Source organism: Lithobates pipiens, unplaced genomic scaffold (assembly GCF_037356315.1).
Source record: "Lithobates pipiens isolate NorthernLeopardFrog02 unplaced genomic scaffold, aLitPip1_a1.2 Scaffold_18, whole genome shotgun sequence".
In the NCBI taxonomy this organism is placed as follows: domain Eukaryota; kingdom Metazoa; phylum Chordata; class Amphibia; order Anura; family Ranidae; genus Lithobates; species Lithobates pipiens.
In genome coordinates this window covers 215,374,525-215,395,193 of record NW_027507758.1, presented here as the reverse complement: position 1 = coordinate 215,395,193, position 20,669 = coordinate 215,374,525, and the positions used below count along the sequence as shown (strand labels likewise).

At 47.3% G+C, this 20,669-nt stretch overlaps 1 protein-coding gene across 5 annotated transcripts in view; it reads left to right on the top strand.

The window, feature by feature from the left end:
* Positions 1–20,669, top strand: part of NDUFAF7 (NADH:ubiquinone oxidoreductase complex assembly factor 7) — a 483,664-nt gene that overhangs the window by 47,368 nt on the left and 415,627 nt on the right. Inside the window, exon 2 of one of the 5 annotated variants that reach the window (XM_077486564.1) lies at positions 18,653–18,711. The exons of the other annotated variants lie outside the window; for them this stretch is intronic. The gene's annotated coding sequence lies outside the window, so the exon portion shown is untranslated. The remainder of the gene's footprint in view (positions 1–18,652; positions 18,712–20,669) is intronic. 5 annotated transcript variants of the gene reach the window in all.

Here is a 20,669-nt window from a genome sequence, read left to right as displayed (position 1 = left end):
GTGGCAAGGGGCGATTTGGCAACCGCAGGCAGATGGATGGATGAGAACTGTTAAAGAGGCCTATAGAGGCTGCCGTGGGTAGAGCAAGATGGCCGCCGGCTCGGGGACCAGGCCGGCGCCGCAGACTAACCCACCGGCCGCCATCAGCGTGACAGGCACCACACCCGCGGCCGAAGGGCGATCCGGTAGTCGGAGGTGTTGTGGAGCGATTCCAAAGAGGCTCGGAGGGCTGAGGAGGCCCAAGAAAGCCGCCGCCCGGTGGAGCAAGATGGCCGCCGCTCCGGCGACTAGGCTGAAGCCGCGGTCTGTCCTACAGGCTGCCCCCAGGGATGTACAGCTTACCGGAGCGGCGCCGCGCGGCCTCCAAAACGGGCAGATGGCTCCAGGGATAGAGCAAGGGGTAAGGCAGGGTCGTCCAGGTGGTATGCAGAGGAAGGATGGTGCAGGATGGTGAAAACGGGAGTATGGACGAGTGGAGCACTCACTGCAGACTCACTGCAGTCCTACTCCATTGCACCCCAGGCCACGCCCATGGGCCTCCATCCTTTCTAATCTAACCCATGCATCCTCTGTGTACTCTGGACATGTCCCTGGATCTCCATCCCTTTTAATCTATCCCATGTATCCTCTGTGTACTCTGGACATGTCCCTGGGCCTCCATCCTTTCTAATCTAACCCATGCATCCTCTGTGTACTCTGGACATGTCCCTGGGTCTCCATCCCTTTTAATCTATCCCATGTATCCTCTGTGTACTCTGGACATGTCTCTGTGCCTCCATCCTTTCTAATGTATCCTCTGTGTACTCTGGATATGTCCCTGGGTCTCCATCCCTTCTAATCTATCCCATGTATCCTCTGTGTAGGTCTGTAGGTCTCCATCCTTTCTAATCTATCCCGTGCATCCTCGGTGTACTCTGGACATGTCTGTAGGTCTCCATCCTTTCTAATCTAACCCATGTATCCGCTGTGTACTCTGGACATGTCTCTGGGCGTCCATCCCTTCTAATCTAACAGGGGGAACTCTGCGAACCCTGATGCAAAGGGCAACCCTGATGTAAGTGGGAACACTGATGTAAATGGGAATGCAGTGGACTCTGATATAAGGTGGTCTCTGGTGACCAGCGCACCCCTTACATCAGAGTTCCTCCTTAGATCATGCTCTGTAGCATTTTCTTTTGCCTTGGGGAAGAATCCTGCGGACTCTGATGTAAAGGGGAATGCCGAGAAATGTTATGTGGGGGGGGGGGACTCTGGTGACCAGAGACCACCTTCCGCAGAGTGAATACACTAGGGGGGGGGGGTGTTACTGAGATGATGGGAAACCTTTATATGAGTGCCCTCTTGTCACTGACCTCCTCTCCAGTGCAGCGTGCAGGGCTCAGTTAGATGGTTCCAGGTTGGTGGTTCTGGTTTTTATTCTATAGTCTCTTCTCCACAGTCCATACACATCTGACTCCTCGCGTAATCCCAATCCTGGCGGTGCTCTCACTCTTGATTCCTCTCCAGACTCCCCCTAAGAGACTGCAGACATGTTAAAAGACAAGAGATAGTCAGAGATTGCAGACAGGACACAGGAGGTGACTAGAGGCTACAGAGGTGGTCGGAACATGTGCACAGGATACAGGAGGCAGTCGGTGAATGTGGAAATGGTATAGGTGGTGGTCAGAGTATGCAGACATGTAGGGGGAGCAAACAGAGGGGTTCCCCGTGTAAGTTTTGGACACAGAGGGATCAGTCATGTAGGGGGATCACACAGTGGGGTGAAGTCCTTATAAGAGCTGTCACAGGAGGGCCCTCACACAGGACACATGGCAGGCAGGGCAGTGAGGTTGGCGCACACAGGGTGTTTAGGTTCCTGTTCTTAGGGGAGGTGGGGTCCCTAGGGGAGATGGAGTTCCTGTCCCCAGGCGAGAAGGGGGTCCCTGTCCCCAGGAGAGAAGGGGGTCCCTGTCCCCAGGAGAGAAGGGGGTCCCTGTCCCCAGGAGATTTTTGGGTGCAGTGAGGCGGCATTTTTGGGTGCAGTGAGGTGGCGTTTGCTGGGCGCAGTGAGGTGGCATTTGCCGGGCGCAGTGAGGTGGCGTTTGTGTGGCACAGTGAGGCGTATTTATTGGCAGAACAATGTACTGTATATGTAGTCAGTGCTATGCACAGGGCCCTGCCCCTTCTCCAAGCTCTGCCTCCCTCTCCAAGCTCCGCTCTATCTCTCCCTCCCAGCAAGTCTCCGCCCGCTTGAGTCCATATTTGGGAAGATCTACCCGATCCCCAGCAGGAGGCTGGGGATCGGGTAGATCTTCCCAAATATTGGAAGATACTTATCTTTCCTCTTCGGAGGATCCTAACAGGGAGGGAGTGGCCTCGCAAGTCAGGTGTTTGTCTACCCCCTTACTTAACCCTTTTGTTGCCTGCAGCACAGGCTCTTTAGGTATTTACATCTAATAAGGTTAATTTGAACCTCCCCCACCTGGGGATGTTTTTTCCTATTCATGCATAGCTTATGTATTCTAAATGGGAACATTTCTATGAAGAAAGGGGAGGTTCCAGCAATTGATGCTGCAATCACCTCAGTGAGCAGAGTCTCATATGTCCAGTGGATAATTCGCTGATGTTAAAGGATCCAGAAAATTAAGGTTGGAACTTCCTTTTAAAGACGGTTCTTGCTGCAATTGGTGTATCTCAGTCCATTAACCTTTTAACGTCTGCTCCACTATTTTGGTGGAGCACATTTTAAGTCAAGCTATTTCATTGAAAAATGTGGACTTCTAAGGGTTAAGGAACAGTTTGTGAGATACCTGAAATTCTGCCTGATCAGCAGGCCCGGCAATGGGGCTGGTTTATCTGACACAATGTTTCACTGATGCTATGAAAGTCTCTATTGTTTAAGCCTTATGGCTTATACTTGGACCAGTGCATTCTCGCTGAGTTCCGTGGCTGAAATATTGATCAGCCTAAGCACAATGTGAAAACTCTTAGGGTCCTTTCACACGGGGCGGATCAGTTCTGATCCGCCCCGTGGATGTCCGTTTGCTCAGCGGGGATCACTCCGTCGATCCCCGCTGAGCAGGGAGATGACAGCTCCGTCTCTGCACACTGCGCAGGGACGGACCTGTCACAGCGCCGCTCTCCCCTATGGGAGATCGGATGACGACGGACCGCAGTGCCCGTCGTCATCCGATCCGCAGACGGATGGAAAAATAGCTTTTTCCTCCGTTACACTTTTTCGGATCGGAGCGGGTCGGATGTCAGCGGACATGTCACCGCTGACATCCGACGCTCCATAGACCTCTATGGAGCACCCGTTCAGGTCCGCCTGAAAAACTGACAGGCGGGCCTGAACGGGACGTCAGTGTGAAAGAGGCCTTAGCCAGTTTGTGTCCCTTCCTGGGGTACGGCTATTTAGAGTGGATAAGTACATCCAAAAGGGGTAAAGCTCTCTTTACCAGTAAAAGGAGGTTCAAACATTTCTCCTTTTAATTGTGCTGCCTCTCCTTTGCCTGGGGCATCTGCCTTTAGGCTGTCTCGACTGTCTCAATCGTCGGGTCCCCAAGGGCAGCACCAGGATCTTGGGGGCAGAAAGCTCATAAAGCGGAATGCTAAAGCCTTCTCATGAAGGCACACCCCCACTTGTTTGGGTGAGGGGAAAGGTCCTGCGATTCTCAAAGTCTGGCAGGAACAATGTCGAGCAGAGGGATTTCTGCAATTTTTTCTCTAGGTTACGACTAGAGTTCCAGGAGCCTGGATGGCCCAGTCGGCTTTGATCTGAGGGTCCGGGGTTTGGGTGCTGCCTGTGGGGTCCTTGGCCTGCTGATGCGGCAATCTTTATGCAAGAGTTTCCGTCTCCTCAGAGAATGCTCCTAAGGATCCAGATAAAGGCTCTCTTTCTGGCTCTCGATCAGCTGTTATCCCAGTTGGTGATATCAGAGGTTCCCTTAGTGGAACAGGGGATTTTGGCTCAAACCTTTTAAGGTTCCAGAACTAAACAAAAAAATAAGACCCATTCTAGATCTCGAAGATCTCAATTGCCACTTGAACATACGATCCTTACATAATTCAATCGGCTGTGTCCATCCTGCAAGGAGGGAAATTTCTGCAGTTTGAAATATGAAATTGTTTTTTCAGTTGTGGCCCTGCCATTCAGCTTAGCCACAGCACCACAAGTGTTCTGAAAGATTCTGGCACCTCCTTTAGCCAGGTTAAGGGCTCAGGGCATAGCGGTCCTAGCCTATTAGAAGATCTACTTTTTTTTTTTTTTTTTTCCAATAATTTTTATTAGGTAAATAAAGAAAATACAGAGACATATGTGGAGGCACAAGCATTAAAGACAAAATACACATCCAGGTCATATCCTGGGGCTACAGAGAACCATAAAACATAGAGCGTTTAAAGACATCGAGATTATAGAAACCATAAGCAAAAATGACCAGACTGGATGAATCAGTGACTGTCTTAGACCTTAAATAATACAGACAGTAAAAACCGGTTTCCCAGGGGCCAAATGCCTAACTGCAGCTTAGAAAACAATAAAGTACCGAAAATAAGGGGGAAAGAAAGAACAGGGAAGGACAAGGGTGGGGGGGAGGGTTCAATAAAGATGTCCATGAGGAGGGTCCTGGCGTGGGAAAGAATTAAGTAGAGAATTGAGGAGAGTCTTGGCGGAGGGGGCGATGCCCTCTGTAGAAAAGTCGCAAAGTGGAATCAGAAGTGGAGCGGATCCTTGTAGATGAAAGAGAGTTGGTCCAAATCACGTTGGTCCTGTAAAGACATGGTTGTGGTTATGAACGGCTGCCAAGCAGCTTTTCGTTTAGCATGGGAGAAGTCTGTCGTAAGCCTCTCTGTGTGCAAAAGAGATAGAAGGTTTTTGCGGAGTTGGGAAACTGGAGGGCCAGAGGGCAGGAGCCAGAATCGTAGTATGAGACGGCGGGCCAACAGTAAACACAACAGGGTCCAGTCCACTGTAGCTCGCGTAGTATGAGTTCCTACAGAGGGTCTAGTGCCTGCAGAGGTGGACCAAGGTAGCAGAATGGGATCCCAATATCCAAAGATTAGGAGAAGAGGTTCTTTAGGTAGTTTCATCAAGGTTATGTGAAAAATGAAGGCCAAGACCTGGTCCCAGAAAGTAGATATTACAAGACAAGACCAAAAACGATGAGCGAGGGGAGGCTTCGGGTGATGACAATGAGGGCAGGAAGCCCCATCTCGTTTGGATTTGGAGGAAAGAAAAGGAATGTAGGCCCTGTGGGCAATTTTAAGCTGGGTTTCCCTCCAGATTTCATTAGGCGTCAGATTGAGGACTTTGTTGAGACCGAGCAAGATTTTATGAACAAGATCTGTGTCCGGGAAGGCGGATGACCAATTTGCAATAGAGGTAGAGGAAGCAGGTATCTGTGATCGTTGCAGAAGCGGCTTATAAATATCCGAGATTTTGAAGCATTCGTCGCGTATCAGCTGATCCAGGAAGCTTGGTTGAAATCTACGGGAGTCCTCCTTACAAGTGTGGGTAATGTAGCTGATGCATTGTTGGTAATGGAAAAAATGAGAGGTGGGAATTGCGAAAGAGTCCATCACTTTCTGAAAGGTGAGCGGTTTGCCAGTATGCGGGTCGAATAGGGAGGAAAATAGGGACAGGCCCCGTGCTGACCAGTCCGAGAAGGCCTTATAGTGGAGACCTGGAGTAAAGGAAGGGTTTCCTTGAATAGGTGAATGAGTGGATAGGTAGGGCGTAAGTCCGGCTAATTTTCTGGATTCTCTCCATGCTATTGCCGTGTCTCTGAAGACAAGATTGTGTTGGTGGGGCGGGTACCGATTTCCAGCGGCAGTGTAGCAGGGCAGACAATGAGAAAGGGTGAGCCATAGCTGATTCCAAATCAAAGTTAGAGTATCTGGACGATCGTGTGATGCAATCTAGGCTCCTTCTGAGTAAACAGGCTAGATTATACAACCTAATATTAGGTAGACTTATACCCCCGTCGCCCCTAGGAAGGTGCAATTTCTTGAAAGCAATACGTGGTCGTTTGCCGTGCCATAAAAATTTTGAAATAGCAGATTCTAGAGAGGTAACAACTTTGTGCTTGAGCAAAAGAGGGAGAGTTTTCATAGGATATAAAAGTCTGGCAAAGCTGACCATTTTTACCAGGTGACACCTTCCCAGGAGCGAGAGGGGCAGATCCATCCAGTTGGTCAATTCTTGGGAAATCTTAGTCAACAAAGGTGGATAGTTTAGCTGATACAAAGAAGAAGGCAGTTTACCAATTTTGATCCCCAGGTAGGTGATGTAGGAGGGAGCTACAGAGAATAGGGAGTCACTAGCCCAGGAAGGAGTAGAGGGGGAGCCAATGGGTAAAATGTCACTTTTAGAATAGTTGATGCGTAGCCCTGAGCACATCCTAAACTCATCAAATGTATTTTTAATGGTGTGAATATCGAGGGAGGGGTTTGAGGTGAAAATAAGGATATCGTCCGCGAACAGGGATGTGCGGAGTTCTACTCCTCCAATTTTTATGCCCTGGAGGGGAGCCGAATGGGATAGGAATCTGGAGAGGGGTTCCAAGGCTAAGTTAAAAAGAAGAGGGGATAGGGGGCAGCCCTGCCGGGTACCCTTATGCAGGGGGAAATTCGGTGAGAGGAGGCCTGCCACTACCAGACGGGCGGTGGGAGAGGAGTACATCAAGGTTATAAGGTGACTGAAAGGGCCTGAGAAACCTAATTTAGAAAGGGTCATGGATAACCAGTCGAAACTGACGTTGTCGAAAGCTTTCTCAGCGTCTAAGGTAATGATGGCATAGGTACCATTAGGGTCCTGTTTGGCAGATTCAAGAGCTAGTAAAACTTTACGAATGTTGACAGTGGCTGTCCGACCTTTAACAAATCCCGATTGGGCTGGGTGGATTAGATGGGGGAGAATATCAGCTAGCCTTGTGGCAACTATTTTTGAAAGGATTTTCACATCTAGATTAAGGAGGGAGATAGGCCTGTAAGAACCGGGTTGTAACGGGTCCTTACCTTTTTTAGAGAGAAGCTTAATTACCGCTTGATTCCCAGAGGGAAGGTAGGGACCCCCCCGCCCAAATAGAGGAGTAAACTGAGAGGAGTGTGGGAGCTGTGATGTGAATGAGGTTTTTATAAAAGTCGCTAGTGAAGCCGTCAGGGCCTGGTGCCTTATGTGAGTGGAGATGGCGAATGGTAGATTCAATTTCAGATAGAGTGATGGGGGCGTTTAGGGACTCTAAGTGCTGTGCTGATAAGGAGGGAAGTGACACTTGGTCCAAAAAGGACCGAGCCTTTTCTCGTACTATGGGGTCTGGAGCGTAAAGATCAGTGTAATATTTTAACATAGTCTCATTTATGGCCTGAGGAGAGGAGTGTGTCCGTCCCATGTGGTCACGTAGGGAGGTGATGTGGGTGGGGCGATGACCCCCTTTACACAGTCTGGAGAGGAGTTTTCCAGCTTTATTGCCGTATTTGTGAAGGGTAGCATCCAAGTAAGCCTTCTTCGAACGTTCAAGAGTGTCAGCCCAAGTATCAAAGGCTGACTTGGCTGACACCCACTCATCATGGTGTAAGGCGGAGGTGGAGGACGAAAGCTGCCGTTGGGCAGCATGTAGCCTGGCACTGGCTGATTTGTAATGCTTGAGTGCGTTACGTTTAAAAGACGCGGCATAACAGATAATGCGACCTCTAAGGTATGCTTTCCCTGTATCCCAGAAAAGATTCGGGTCTGCTGCATGTAAGGCGTTTGCGGAGGAGTACTCCACCCAAGCCTTTTCCATGAATGCTATAAAATCTGAGTTGTTAGCTAAAAAAGCCGGAAAGCGCCAAAGGTTGGGGTACGGAGGGAGATCCAGTCTGTCTAGGGAGATAGCCACTGGGGCATGGTCAGAAACCGCTATGTCGTGAATTTCAGATTCGGATACCAAGGTTATGAGATCATCCGAACCAAAAAAGTGGTCAAGTCTGGCCAGGGACTTATGAGGGTTGGAATAGAACGTGAATTCTCTGTCTGTAGGGTGGCTGAGATGCCAAAGGTCCGTCATGTGTAGGGAGTCCATAGTGGAGGCAAAGACAGTAGGAAGCATTATGGTGGCATCCTGCGGTTGATTTTTAGGGGAGGATCTGTCAATCGAGGAGTGCATAACGTCATTAAAGTCGCCCCCTACCAAATGAGGCAAGTGGGTGAATTGGAGTAACCACGATGAAAGTTCAGAGTAAAATTGCTTAGAGGTGCTATTAGGGGCATAAATGTTGGAGATAAAAAATTCCTTAGTGCCTATCCGTACCGTAGCGGTGAGGAAACGACCCATGTTATCTGAGAGGGTGGATAGAATCGTGCAGGGAAGATTTTTGTGAATTAGGAGCAGTACCCCTGCTTTCCGACCCACTGACTCAGCTCCATGTACCGATCCCACCCACATTTTTTGCATGCGTGGAAAATCAGACGCATGTAGGTGGGTCTCCTGTAATAAGGCAATGTCTGCCTTGAGTCTTTTAAGATGACGAAGGATCTTCACTCTCTTTTGGGGAGAGCGAAGACCCTTAACATTCCAGGAGACTACTCTAAGAGGGGCGGAATCTGTGGGTTTGAATGGCAGGACCTGAGATATATATGGGTGAGGGTAGTTGAAGTGCTTAGGCCGAGCTCAGTGGTGATACAGGGCAAAAGGTGTCGACCAGGGAAACCTGACTGGTAAAGTGGAGAACCCATGGGGTAAAGGGAAATGGAACAGGGGAGGGCAGGAGAAAAGGGTGTTTGGGGGGTAAACAATAATAAAAGAATAATAACCAAACAGATAAACAACAGCATGTACTTCTCTTTTTTCCACATGAGTTCACTGTGCATAGGGGAGGGAGCTCTCCAGCAGAGCCCCGCGAAATGGGGGTAGAGCGCGGACAGTGCCGCAAAACAGCATGAGCCCGCCGGACTGGGGTATGTGTCACAGCGTAATGGCTAAATGATAAAGAGGGGAAATATTACACAGTGGAGTCATGCCAAGACCTGAACCAAGTGTAAGAAGAACAAAGTAATAGCCGGTGAGGCAATAAAAGCTTAAACAGTAACTCAATATACGGTGCAGAAACTAAGGTACAAGTGCTATATGTTAGAAACCTGAACATTCGTCCGAGGACTCGGGCGTACAACCGAAAAGAAGAAGGTCAAATGTTGAAAGCTCGCGGCGTCCGTAGTCCGAAACCTTCGGGACCGGTAGAGTAACAGCTCCCGGTACTGACTAGCATGAAACTGAATAACCGGAGTGAAGGGGAGATGAGACAAAGTGCCCAAGAACATGGGGGAGCGAACAGCTGCTACTCAGCACATCATGGCTTGCAAACCGGGTAGAAGGGAGGGACAAAGAAAAAGACATCAAACCGTGGTGGGAATGACGAAGGGTCTTCAGCGAGGAACGTTGCGATGTCGATGATCCGTATCCGAAGCTCGGAAGCGTTTAGGGGAATCCTTCCTGGGGCTCCTCTGGTCCAGGGCTCGGAGAGATGAGGCGGATTTTGAAGGAGTAGCCGGAGATGGATCCGATCGAAGAGAGTGTAAAAATGCTTCTGCCTCAGAGGGGTCCTGGAAGGAAAGTTGTTCCCCTCGGGGGGACTTGAGACGAAGTACGGCGGGGAATGCCAGGGAGAACTTTATTTGTAGTTTGAACAGTTCCGAGCAGATCGGTTGGAAGGCTTTCAGTTTTTTGGATACTTCAATAGAATAGTCCGCGAAAATTAGAAGCTTGACCCCATCGACCTGCACAGAGGGAGACTGCCGGAATGCTTGCAGGACAGCAGCTTTATCCGCATAGTTCAGATATTTGGCAATGATAGGACGGGGAGTTTTGCGGTCCGCATTAAAAGATCCTATGCGGTGGGCCCTTTCCACTGTGAAGGGGCCCGGGAGGCCGAGGGCTTCCGGGATGCGTTTCGCACAAAAGTCACTCAAATTAGCATTGGGGAGCGACTCGGGGACACAGACGAAGCGCAAATTGGAGCGTCTGGATCTGTTCTCTAAATCATCCAACTTTTGGAAGACATACTGAAGCGCTTTTTCTTGAGACCGCTCAGTGGCTTGAGACTGATAGAGATCATCCTCCACCTCAGAGATTCTATGTTCAAGATCATCAAGTCTGGTGGCATGCTCTGTAATTTGGGCCTTGATTTGTTGCATCCCAGCCTGTATGGCTTTCTCCACAGAAGCTGTGATCATGGGGGACAGCAGGGCCGCCACAGCTTGTGCTATGCGGTTTGTGTGTCCATCATCCCCTGGGGATGGCTGGTGTGTATCCCCATTATGGTTGTGAGAGGGTTTTGCCGTGTGCCCACGGGGGTGAGGTGGTCCTGAGGTGGCTGGGGGTGTTGGGGAGGCGACCCTGCTTACCTCCATGTCTGTGTCCGGTCGATCTGCAGCATAGGCCTGAGAATCTGGAGCGGAGTGGGCCGGAGCCGAGTAGGCCAAAGCCGGGGGCTTAATTTGCGGCCGATCGGCGGGCGCCGCCGCGGCCGTGTACGAGCGGACTCCCGTTTTTTCAACGAACCGGTCCATAGGAGCGGGGATCGTGGGGGAGCACCCGGAGCCGGTGTAGAGCACTGGGGCCGCTGTGGACGGATTTTTAGGCCGGTTTGTGGGGCTCTGCAGCGGGAGCTAGGCGGGAGCGCAGCTAGCTCATGCGGCGCCGGAACCGGAAGTAAGATCTACTTTTAAGAGATCATTCAGTCTCGGGTCTAAACCAGAGTCTGATCTCAGCCATGAATATCTGCAATCTCTAGATTGGATTCTCAACCTAGGAAGATCCTCCTTAAAACCATCAAGGAGATTACAGTTACTCGGGGGCTTGTTATTGATATCATACAGAAGAAGGTATTCTTACCCCAGACGAGAATCTGTTCCATTGTAGGATTAATTCAACTTATCAAAACAAAGGGAAAATTCCTTCATTCGGCTGTGCAAGAGATTTTTTAGGGGAAATGGTGGCCTCCTTCAAGGCTGTCCCTTATATGCAGTTTTACTCAAAGACTGCTTCAAAACACCATCCTGTCAGTCTGGAATAAAGAAGATTCAGGGCTTGTTTGTTTGCAATATGCCTGGCTCCTGACATAAGTCAGAGCGTAAATTGGCTGTTGTTATCCAGCAAAAGGGAAAATCTTTATCCTGGAAGGTGTTAACAGATGCCAGCCTTCTAGGCTGGGGAGCAGCCCTGGAAGAAGATTCTGTTAAGGGGAGATGGTCCAGGTTAGAGAACCTTGCCTACCAACTTTTTTGATAGTTTCAGGCAGTACATCTGGCCCTAGAATCTTGGCGGTAAGTCTAGGGGACTGTCTTGACAGGGTTCATTCTGACAAGGCCATGGTGGTGGCTGACATCTATTACCAGGGCAGGCACAAGAGGTTGTGCAGCCCAAATAGAGGTGAATAATGTTCTAGCTTTGGCAGAACACAATATTCCTTGCCTATCGGCAATTCAAATTTTCAGGTATACTACTTGAGATGCCAACAATTATTTCCGGGAGAATGATCTCTTCACCCTGACATCTTCCTAGCAATATGTCAGATGGGGTATTCCGACCATGGACCTATTCGCATCCAGATTCATTAACAAGGTCGACAACTTTGCCGAACAAGGGGTCCGCTAGCAGGCGGAACAGACACATTTTCACAGGGGATACGTTTTCTGATCTATGCATTTCCTCCAGTTCTGCTACTTCCGTGCCTTCTCTGCAGGATCAAGCAGAAACAAAGGGAGGTTATTCTAGCGGCCCCAGTGGGTCCCAGAAGATCATAAAGGTGGCAGTAGGAGTCCTTCGGACTCTGCCATTTATAGTCAGGGACAAAAAGTTTAACAGGTTTGACTGTTGAATCCCACTCTATAAAAGATCGTGGGTGATCTCCTTTGGTAGTGTCTACTTTGACTAATGCCAGGAAGCCGGCTTCCAGAGTCACTTACTTTAGACTCTGGAAGGCATAGGTTTCTTGGTGTGGACCTGGGGGTTGGCACCCCCGGAAGTATATCAATAGGCAGGATTCCTGCATATGGGATCTGAAATGAACCTGGCCTTGACTTCTATCAAGAGCCAGATCCAGGCCTTGTCAGTGTTTGTTCCTATGGCCTCTTGCTTCCCACTCTTGGTGTGTAGCTTATTCAGGGGGTAACGTGGTTCATTCCCCCTATCAATGCACCTCTAAATCCTTGGGATTTTAAAATTTGGTCTTATCTGCTTTGTTGATCAGCCTTTTGAACCTTACGAGAAGTTCCCTTTGTTCTTTGACAAGAAAGATAATCTTTTCTGCTTACCATTTCTTCTGCTAGAAGAGTATCAGAACTCACGGCTGTGTCTTGTAAGAGCCATATTTCCTCATGCATAAGGGTGAGGTGGTTTTATGTCCTCATCCCGAATTCTTACCAAAAGTGGTAACAGGTTATCCTTTAAACCAAGATATTCTTACTTCTTTTCCCCAGAGCCTTGATCTGGGGAAGAGAAAACACTACGTTCTCTTGATGTAGTAAGAGCGATCAGAGTCTATTTAAAGGCGACCACTCAGGTTTGTTGGCATTGCCAGAGAGTCCAAGATGTGGACAGGCAGCGTCAAGATCCATATTTTTCAAATAGATTTGTCAAGCTTCAGCTTAAAGAAGAAAATTCTTCCTTCTCATATTAAGAGCACACTCATCCAGGGCGATTAGTGCCTCTTGGGTGGTGAATCATCAGGCCTCTATGGCTCAGATCTGTAAGGCCGCGGCTTGGTCTTTGGTCCATACGTTTATCCGATTTTATCAAATCGATATTAAAGGTCTTGAGGATATTGCCTTTGGGCACAGCATATACTGCAAGCTGCAGTGTGAGTCTTCTGGCCTCCCTGTTTTTTTTTTTGCAATGGGAGGGGTTATATGGGGGAAGTACACGCATTAAGGGGCTTGCCAGTGTCCAGCACCTGATGGTCCGATATAACCCACATAGTTATTACTATGGCTTTGTGTTCCCTGATGTACATCAAAGAAAAGGATTTTACAGGTAAGCTGTTTTAAAAATCTTATTTGGGTACAACATCACATTACCACGCAATTGTTAGTTAAAGCGACGCAGTGCCGAATCAGAAAAAGTGCTCTGGTCAGGATGGGGGTAAATCCTTCCGGGGCTGAAGTAGTTAAAAACAGTTTGTTTTTTGCTAGAAAATTATTTAGAACCCCCAAAAATTATAAAAAAAAAATTCTAACACCCTAGAGCAGGGGTTGACAAATTTGCTTGGAATCTAGGAGCCAGCTAAAAAAGTTAGGAGCCAGGTCCGTGACGGCGATCTGGACCTGTCCCTGGCCTGACATGGAGACGAGTGAGGTGAAGATAGCCCCCAGCCCCCCACATATGAGATCACCTCTCATTGGACACACCTCTCGAGTGCTAAATGGCCGCTGTGATTGGTCATTTAGCATGATCTGTGATTGGCTGTATCCAAGGGACACGGCCAACACAGAACTTCCCCGATGCTCGCCCATGGCGGCGTGCAGAGGGGAAGTAAACAGGAGGATGTCTAGGGATGCCCTCCCGGCAATTGGTGTCCGCGCTGTAGACATCTTTCGTCTATAGCGTGGGCACGAAGTGGTTAACAAAAGAATGTGACTATTATTTCCGACATATTCCCGCTCATTTACTGCCATTTCCCTGCTAAGGGTTCGATCAGGTCCGCCTGAAAAACTGACAGGTGAACCTGATCAGACAGCCCTTGTGAAAGGGGTCAAGCAGGGAGGATTACAAATAATATTTTTTTTTTCCTTAATTGAAATAATTTTTTTTTTTACTTTTTACAAAAAAAAAAATTACAAAAAAAAAAAAAAAAAATTATATATATATAATTAAATTAATAAATAAATTAATAAATGTAATAATATATATATATAATATAATGAGAAGCCATTTACCAGCCACCACACTCACCGTTGGGCAAAAAACAGGCAGGGGAGCTCCATTAGGAATTAGCATTATTGGAATAGGGTGTAATTTCTACATCCACCACAAGATGGCGCCAGACTACCGAAAGATTTTAGAAGGCCGCAAAGCCGCGGCCTCAATTACTGGCCGGCGCGGCCCGATGGAATTGCACGGAGGAGTTCGGGGTCCAAATGGAGACAGGATACCCCAGCAGCGTTGCCCCAGTCGCCAGGACACGAAATCTAGGCGCAAATGCGACCTGGCGACCGGGGTTTGTCGAGCCCTGCCCTAGAGAATAACATGGTGGTTGTTGCAATACTTTCTGTCACATCGTATCTGCACACTTTATTTTATGGACAAAAAAAATAAAAAAATGTTAAATAAAAAAATAAGAGAACAGTAAATTTAGCTGAATTTTTTCTTTTTTTTTCTTTACATTAACCACTTGCATATATACGTCGGCAGACTGGCACAGCTGGGCAAAGTAACGTATCAGTACGTTACGTTGAATTTCCTGCTGCGCGCCTCTGGAGCTGTGCACCTGCCGCGAGCTCCGTGACCGTGTCCGCGGACTCCATTGCCACAGGGATACCCACGATCGTGTCACGGAGCTGAAGAATGGGGAGATGACTATGTAAACAGCATCTCCCAGTTCTGCCTAATGACAGGACACTGATCGTCTGCTCCCTGATGCACTTAACCCCTCCCCGCCCCTTAGTGGTTAACTTCTTCACTACCAGTGACATTTTTAGAGTAATCGATGCAATTTTATAGCATTGATCACTGTATTAATGGCAGTGGTCCCAAAAATGTGTCAAAATTCTCCGATGTCTCCGCCATAATGTCACAATCACGATAAAAATCACTGATCGCTGATTACTGATCACTGATTACTAGTAAAAAATTATTTTTATATAAAAATGCCATAAAACGATCCCCTATTTTGTAGACGCTATAACTTTTGTGCAAACCAATCAATAAACTCTTATTACGATAATTTTGGTATTAAAAAAATGTAGAAGAATACGTATCAGCCTAAACTGAGGGAAAAACATTTTTTTTTATATATATTTTGGGGGGATATTTATTATAGCAAAAAGTAAAAAATAATGCGTTTTTTTTTTTCTAAATTTTCGCTATTTTTTGTTTATAGTGCAAAAAATAGAAACCGCAGGGGTGATCAAATACTACCAGTAGAACACTCTATTTGTGGGAAAAAAAGGACTCCAATTTTGTTTGGGAGCCATGTTGCACGACTGCTCAATTGTCGGTTAAAGCAACTCAATGCTGAATCGCAAAACGTGTTCTGGTCAGGAAGGGGGTAAATCCTTCTGGGGCTAAAGTGGTTAAAGATAAAGAGATAAAGATAATGTTACGCCGAGTAAATTGATATCCGTCATGCTTCAAAATTGCACCCACTTGTTGAATGGCGACAAACTTTTACCCTTAAAAATCTCCATAGGTGACGTTTAAATCTACAGGTTGCATGTTTTGAGTTAGTGTTGTGAGTGTGGTATGGAATCTTAACCACTTACTTACTGGCCTCTTAAACCCCCCTCCTGACCAGACCAATTTTCAGCTTTCGGTGCTCTCACACTTTGAATGACAATTACTCAGTTATGTAATACTGTACCCAAATGATTTTTTGCCCTTCTTTTTTTCATACTAGTAGAGCTTTCTTTTGGTGGTATTTGATCACCCCTGGGTTTTTTGTTTTTTGCGTTAGAAATTAAAAAAGACTGAACATTTTGAAAAAAAATGCATTTTTCTTAATTTTTGTGATAAAATTTTGCAAATTTAGTAATTTTTCTTCATAAATTTTGGCCACAATTTATACTGCTACACATCTTTCTTAACAAAATAACCCATATTAGTGGATATTATTTGGTCTTTGTGAAAGTTAGAGTCTACAAGCGGTGGTGATTACCCCTGTTCCAGTGAGTCAGATGACTCTAGGCTTCTACTGCCACATTTTTGTGGTTCCAAAGCCATCAGGCAAGTTTCGGCTGATTATAAATCTGCGGAAGCTAAACCGGTACTTGCTGTACAAAAGATTCAGGATCGAAAGCATCTACATGGTCAGGAAACACCTTCAGAAAGGAGTTTTCATGATCACGTTGGATCTGAATGATGCTTATTTGCATGTACCCATTGCCCCGGAACATCAAAAGTACCTGCAGTTTGCTGTATGCACGGAGCAGGGGGGGGGGGTACAGCATTGGCAGTTCAGGGTGCTCGCTTTCGGCCTTGTAGCCAGTCCAAGAATCTTCACCAAAGTTCTCGCCGAGGTGGTATCATATTTACACCTTCATGGGGTAGCACCGATACCATACCTAGACGATCTGTTGATTTACAGTCCGTCCCGAGAACAGCTCCAGAGGGACCGGCATTTAGTCTTGTCCACTCTGGATTCACTGGGTTGGATGATCAGTTGCGAGAAGTCCTCCCTGATCCCATAGCAGTCAAAAGTGTGCTTAGGGTACAAGCTAGACTTGGTGGCCCAGATAATTTTTCTTCTGCCGGAAAAGATCTTGAAAAAATAAAGGGGGCAGTAACAGTCCTCCTCGAGGCCGGAGAGGCCTCATTGAGGAGCATTATGAGAGTGCTGGGGCTTATGGCCTCCTGCATACCAGCTGTTCCTTGGGCTCAGCTCCACTTCCAGGGGCTCCAGGGCTTCCTTCTCTACTCTTGGGATGGGAGAAGAGAATCCCTGGAGGAGACAGTTCCTCTAATAAAGGAGGTAAGAAACTCCCTAGAGTAGTGGCTCAACCCGATCAACTATCGGGAGGTCGGACATAGACACAGCTAGATCCGATAAGCATAACGTATGCAAGTTCCTGGGGCTGGGGTTCTCATTTGGGAGATCACTACGCCCAGTCAGAGCAGAGCTTCCTCCAATTTCAGGGAACGTCTGGCAGTCAGGAAGCCATTAAGCCTTTTCCAGGTCCAAGGGAGAGAGGTACAAATCTTCTCATATATTCAGTTAGCGGTGTCTTACTTGAACCACCAAGGAGGAACAAAATCAGATTAAGGGCACTAGCTCTACAGATCCTTGGGGAGGCCGAGAATATTCTCTCGCTCTCGGCAGTTCATATAAAGGGGTCACTCAATCTACAGGCAGACTTCCTCAGCAGGCAGCCCAATCGTCAGGGAGAGTGGGAGCTTAACAAGGAGATTTTCGCTCTGGTAAGCCGTCATTTTGGCAGACCAGAGATAGATTTGTTTGCCTGTCAGAAGAACATGAAGGTCCGGAGATTCTTCTCTCTCACCAGGGAACAGTGCTCATTCCCCGGGTGTTGCACAAACTATCCAAGTCAAGCAGAGACCTCATTCTGATTACACCCTGATGGCTGAAGCTGGCCTGATTCCCCACCATGTGGAGATGGTCGATTGCTCTCCCGGTCTGGTGAGATCTCCTTTGCCAGGGCCCAGTCGTTCATCCTGACCCGGGGTTTCTATCTCTGACGGCCTGGCTTTTGAGAGGCAGATCCTCAGGAATAGGGGATGTTCGGAGAAGGTAATCGATACACTCCTCCTTAGTAGGAAGAAAGTCACCAGACAGATCTATGCCAAGGTCTGGAAAGTCTTCTCCCGCTGGGTTCAGTCTAAGGAAGGAGCTCTCCAAACGGTTCCGACCGTTTTAGATTTTCTCTAGGATGGGGTAGACCAGGGGTTAGCGGTCAGCACCCTTAGGGTTCAGGTGGCAGCCCTGTCAGTATTCTTTGACAGTAGTCTAGCTTGGGATCCCCTTGTAAAAAGATTTTTGTCGGCCAGGGAAAGGTTAACCCCTGTAAGGACAATCGGGTTCCCACCATGGGATTTGTCTCTAGTTTTGGATGCCCTAATGAAAGGGCCTTTTGGGCCGGTGGCTCAAATTTCATTTCAATTCATTTCCCTTAAGATGGCTTTCCTTCTAGCCATTACCACAGCCAGAAGGATCAGCGACCTACAAGCTCTGACTATTAAAGAGCCTTTTTTGTTAATCCTGGAGGATAGGATAAACCTCAGACAGGATCCACTTTATTTACCAAAGGTGACCTCTGGGTTCCATAGGTCACAGGAGATTATTCTTCCATCATTTTGTCAGAACCCCAAAAACGAGAAGGAAGAATGATTGCACCTCTTAGATGTTAGACGTTGTATGTTCGTCTATTTAGAACCATCTTCTAATTACCTTTTGTGGCCAAAGAAAGGGTCTTCAGGCCTCCAAACCAACAATACCCAGGTGGATAAAACAGGTGATAGCAATAGCTTATAAGCAATCGGTTAAGCCGGTCCTAGCCCACCTTAAGGCTCACTCGATTAGATCTCTGGTGACCACCTGGGCAGAGAGGGCAGGCTCTTCAATCGATCATATTTGCAAGGCAGCAACATGGACGAGCCATAATACCTTCCTGAGACACTACAGAGTGGAGCTGTTTTCCCCTCAGGGCTTTGCATTCGGCAGGAAGGTCCTACAGGCGGTGGTCCCACCCTAAGGTAGGCCTGAACTTCTTGCTTATTGTCTCAGGTGTGCCGTCCTGGAAGATGACTGGAGAAAATTACCAGTTACGCCTACCGGTAACTTGTTTTCTGTGAAATCTTACAAGACTGCAGGCCTACTTCCCTACCCTTAACTGTTGGTGATGTTTTTTCATTCTTCACAGAATGTACCCTCTGGCACTGGTGTGGACCTATACTTTGTCATAACTGAGGGTCAGAGGGATGGGTGGGGCTTTTTAATCTCTGCTGTTGATTGTGTTTACTGCCAGGTGAGACCAGTCATCTCAGGTGTGCCGTCCTGGAAGATTTCCCAGAAAACCTGTAACCGGTAAGGGTAACTGGTAATTTTCTCTCACATGGCATGTGTTTATCACAAATGACACCCAAAAATACATTCTGCTATTCCTCCTGAGTATTACCATACTACATGTGTGGGACATTTTCACAACCTAGCCACTTAGAGATGCCCAACATGCAGGAAGCACCATCACGTGTTCTAGGAGCATAGATTATACATCTAACTTGTTGACTACCTATTACACTTTTGAAGGCCCTGGAGCACCAGGACCATGACATGTGACACTTATGTTGCAGTGATGACATGTTTGTACATGGCCATTTAGCACGATCTGTGATTTGCTGTGTCCAAGGGACACCCTCCCAGCAATTGAGCGCCGCTCTGTAGCCGTCTTTCGACTATAGCTTGGGCGTGTAGTGATTAAGATCTCAGTGTTTTTTCTCAGTGCCTCCAACCTTATGGTAATTTTGTGAACCTACTTCAGAATATCAGTACATACAATCCTTTCCTGAGTTTAATTTATGGGGTTTTCTTACCAAAGTATAATCTACCAACAAAATTAATAAGTAAATAATTTGACTTAACGAGTATAGTCATACAATTTCATCCAGAATTAGAATTTCTGGTGGTTGATATTTCACACATACATTATCAAAAAATCAACACGGCAATGAAATGGTTTATCTAAATATCACCGTTTACGCAGGGGAGCCCAAATTGGTCAGTTGGAAAAATATATGTGCAGTAATCTATGCTTTATATTCAAGAACTCAATATCGCTCAGGGAAACAATCCTCTGAATTTCGCCGGCCAGAAGGAATCCAAAGTATGTTTCATGAAGTTAACAGAAAAATATTGCCAATTTGAAATAAATATTAAACCAACAGAGCTACTAAAATTAAATGAAGCAATAGAACGCCTCCTGGGATCACTGAATTTTAGATTGATGTAAACAAGTTTGTCTTAATTCCCCTAAACATGGCAACAATACTACACAATCTAGACAATCAAGGTAGGCAGATGACAGTGATGACGTGATGCCAGTGATAAATTTCCCTGCACACTGTATCTGATAATATCGATATGTCAATAGTAGAGGTGTGCATCTTCACCGGCCTCACGATTCGATTACGATTATCATGTCTTCGATTCCGCGATGCATCACGATGCATCACGATTACTGCGTGCGGTTTTCATTTAAAAAAAAATTCAAGCAGAACTTAAAGAGGGATTCCGCCCAAAAAAAAAATATTAAAAGCCAGCAGCTATAAATACTACAGCTGCTGACTTTTAATAAATGGACACTCACCTGTCCCGGGTTCCAGCGATGCCGGCAGCCGAGGCCGATCGACCGCTCGGGCCTCGGCTGCTGCCGCCGCCATTCGAGGTGAGGGAATCAGGAAGTAAAGCGAATCGGCTTCACTTCCCGGTTCCCTACTGCGCATGCGCCAGCTGCGCCGCGCAATAGGAAATCTCCGCGCTGTCACTGGGACCCGTGTGTGTCCCAGCAGACAGCGCGGCAGGGCAGGAAATGGCGTAGACTCCCGTGGGAGTCTATGCCCAAAAGTGGGTGAAAATACCTGTCTTTGACAGGTATCTCCACCCCCCTCCCCCCTGAAAGGTGTCAATTGTGACACCGGAGGGGGGGTGGTTCCGATCAGCGGAGGTTCCACTTTAGGGTGGAATCCCGCTTTAATGTTCTTATTTTATATGTTCTTAAAAAAAATAAGACAACACTCCCTGCATGCAGCAAAGTCTAAACCCAGCAGACAACTTGGAGTTCCAAGCTCCTCCCAAAGAAAATACTAGAGGAGATCGTCATAGACTGCAGATATGATACAGGAGATGGTCAGAGACTGCAGACATGGTACATGAGAGGGTCAGAGACTGCAGATATGGTACATGAGATGGTCAGAGACTGCAGACATGGTACATGAGATGGTCAGAGACTGCAGACATGGTACATGAGATGGTCAGAGACTGCAGAC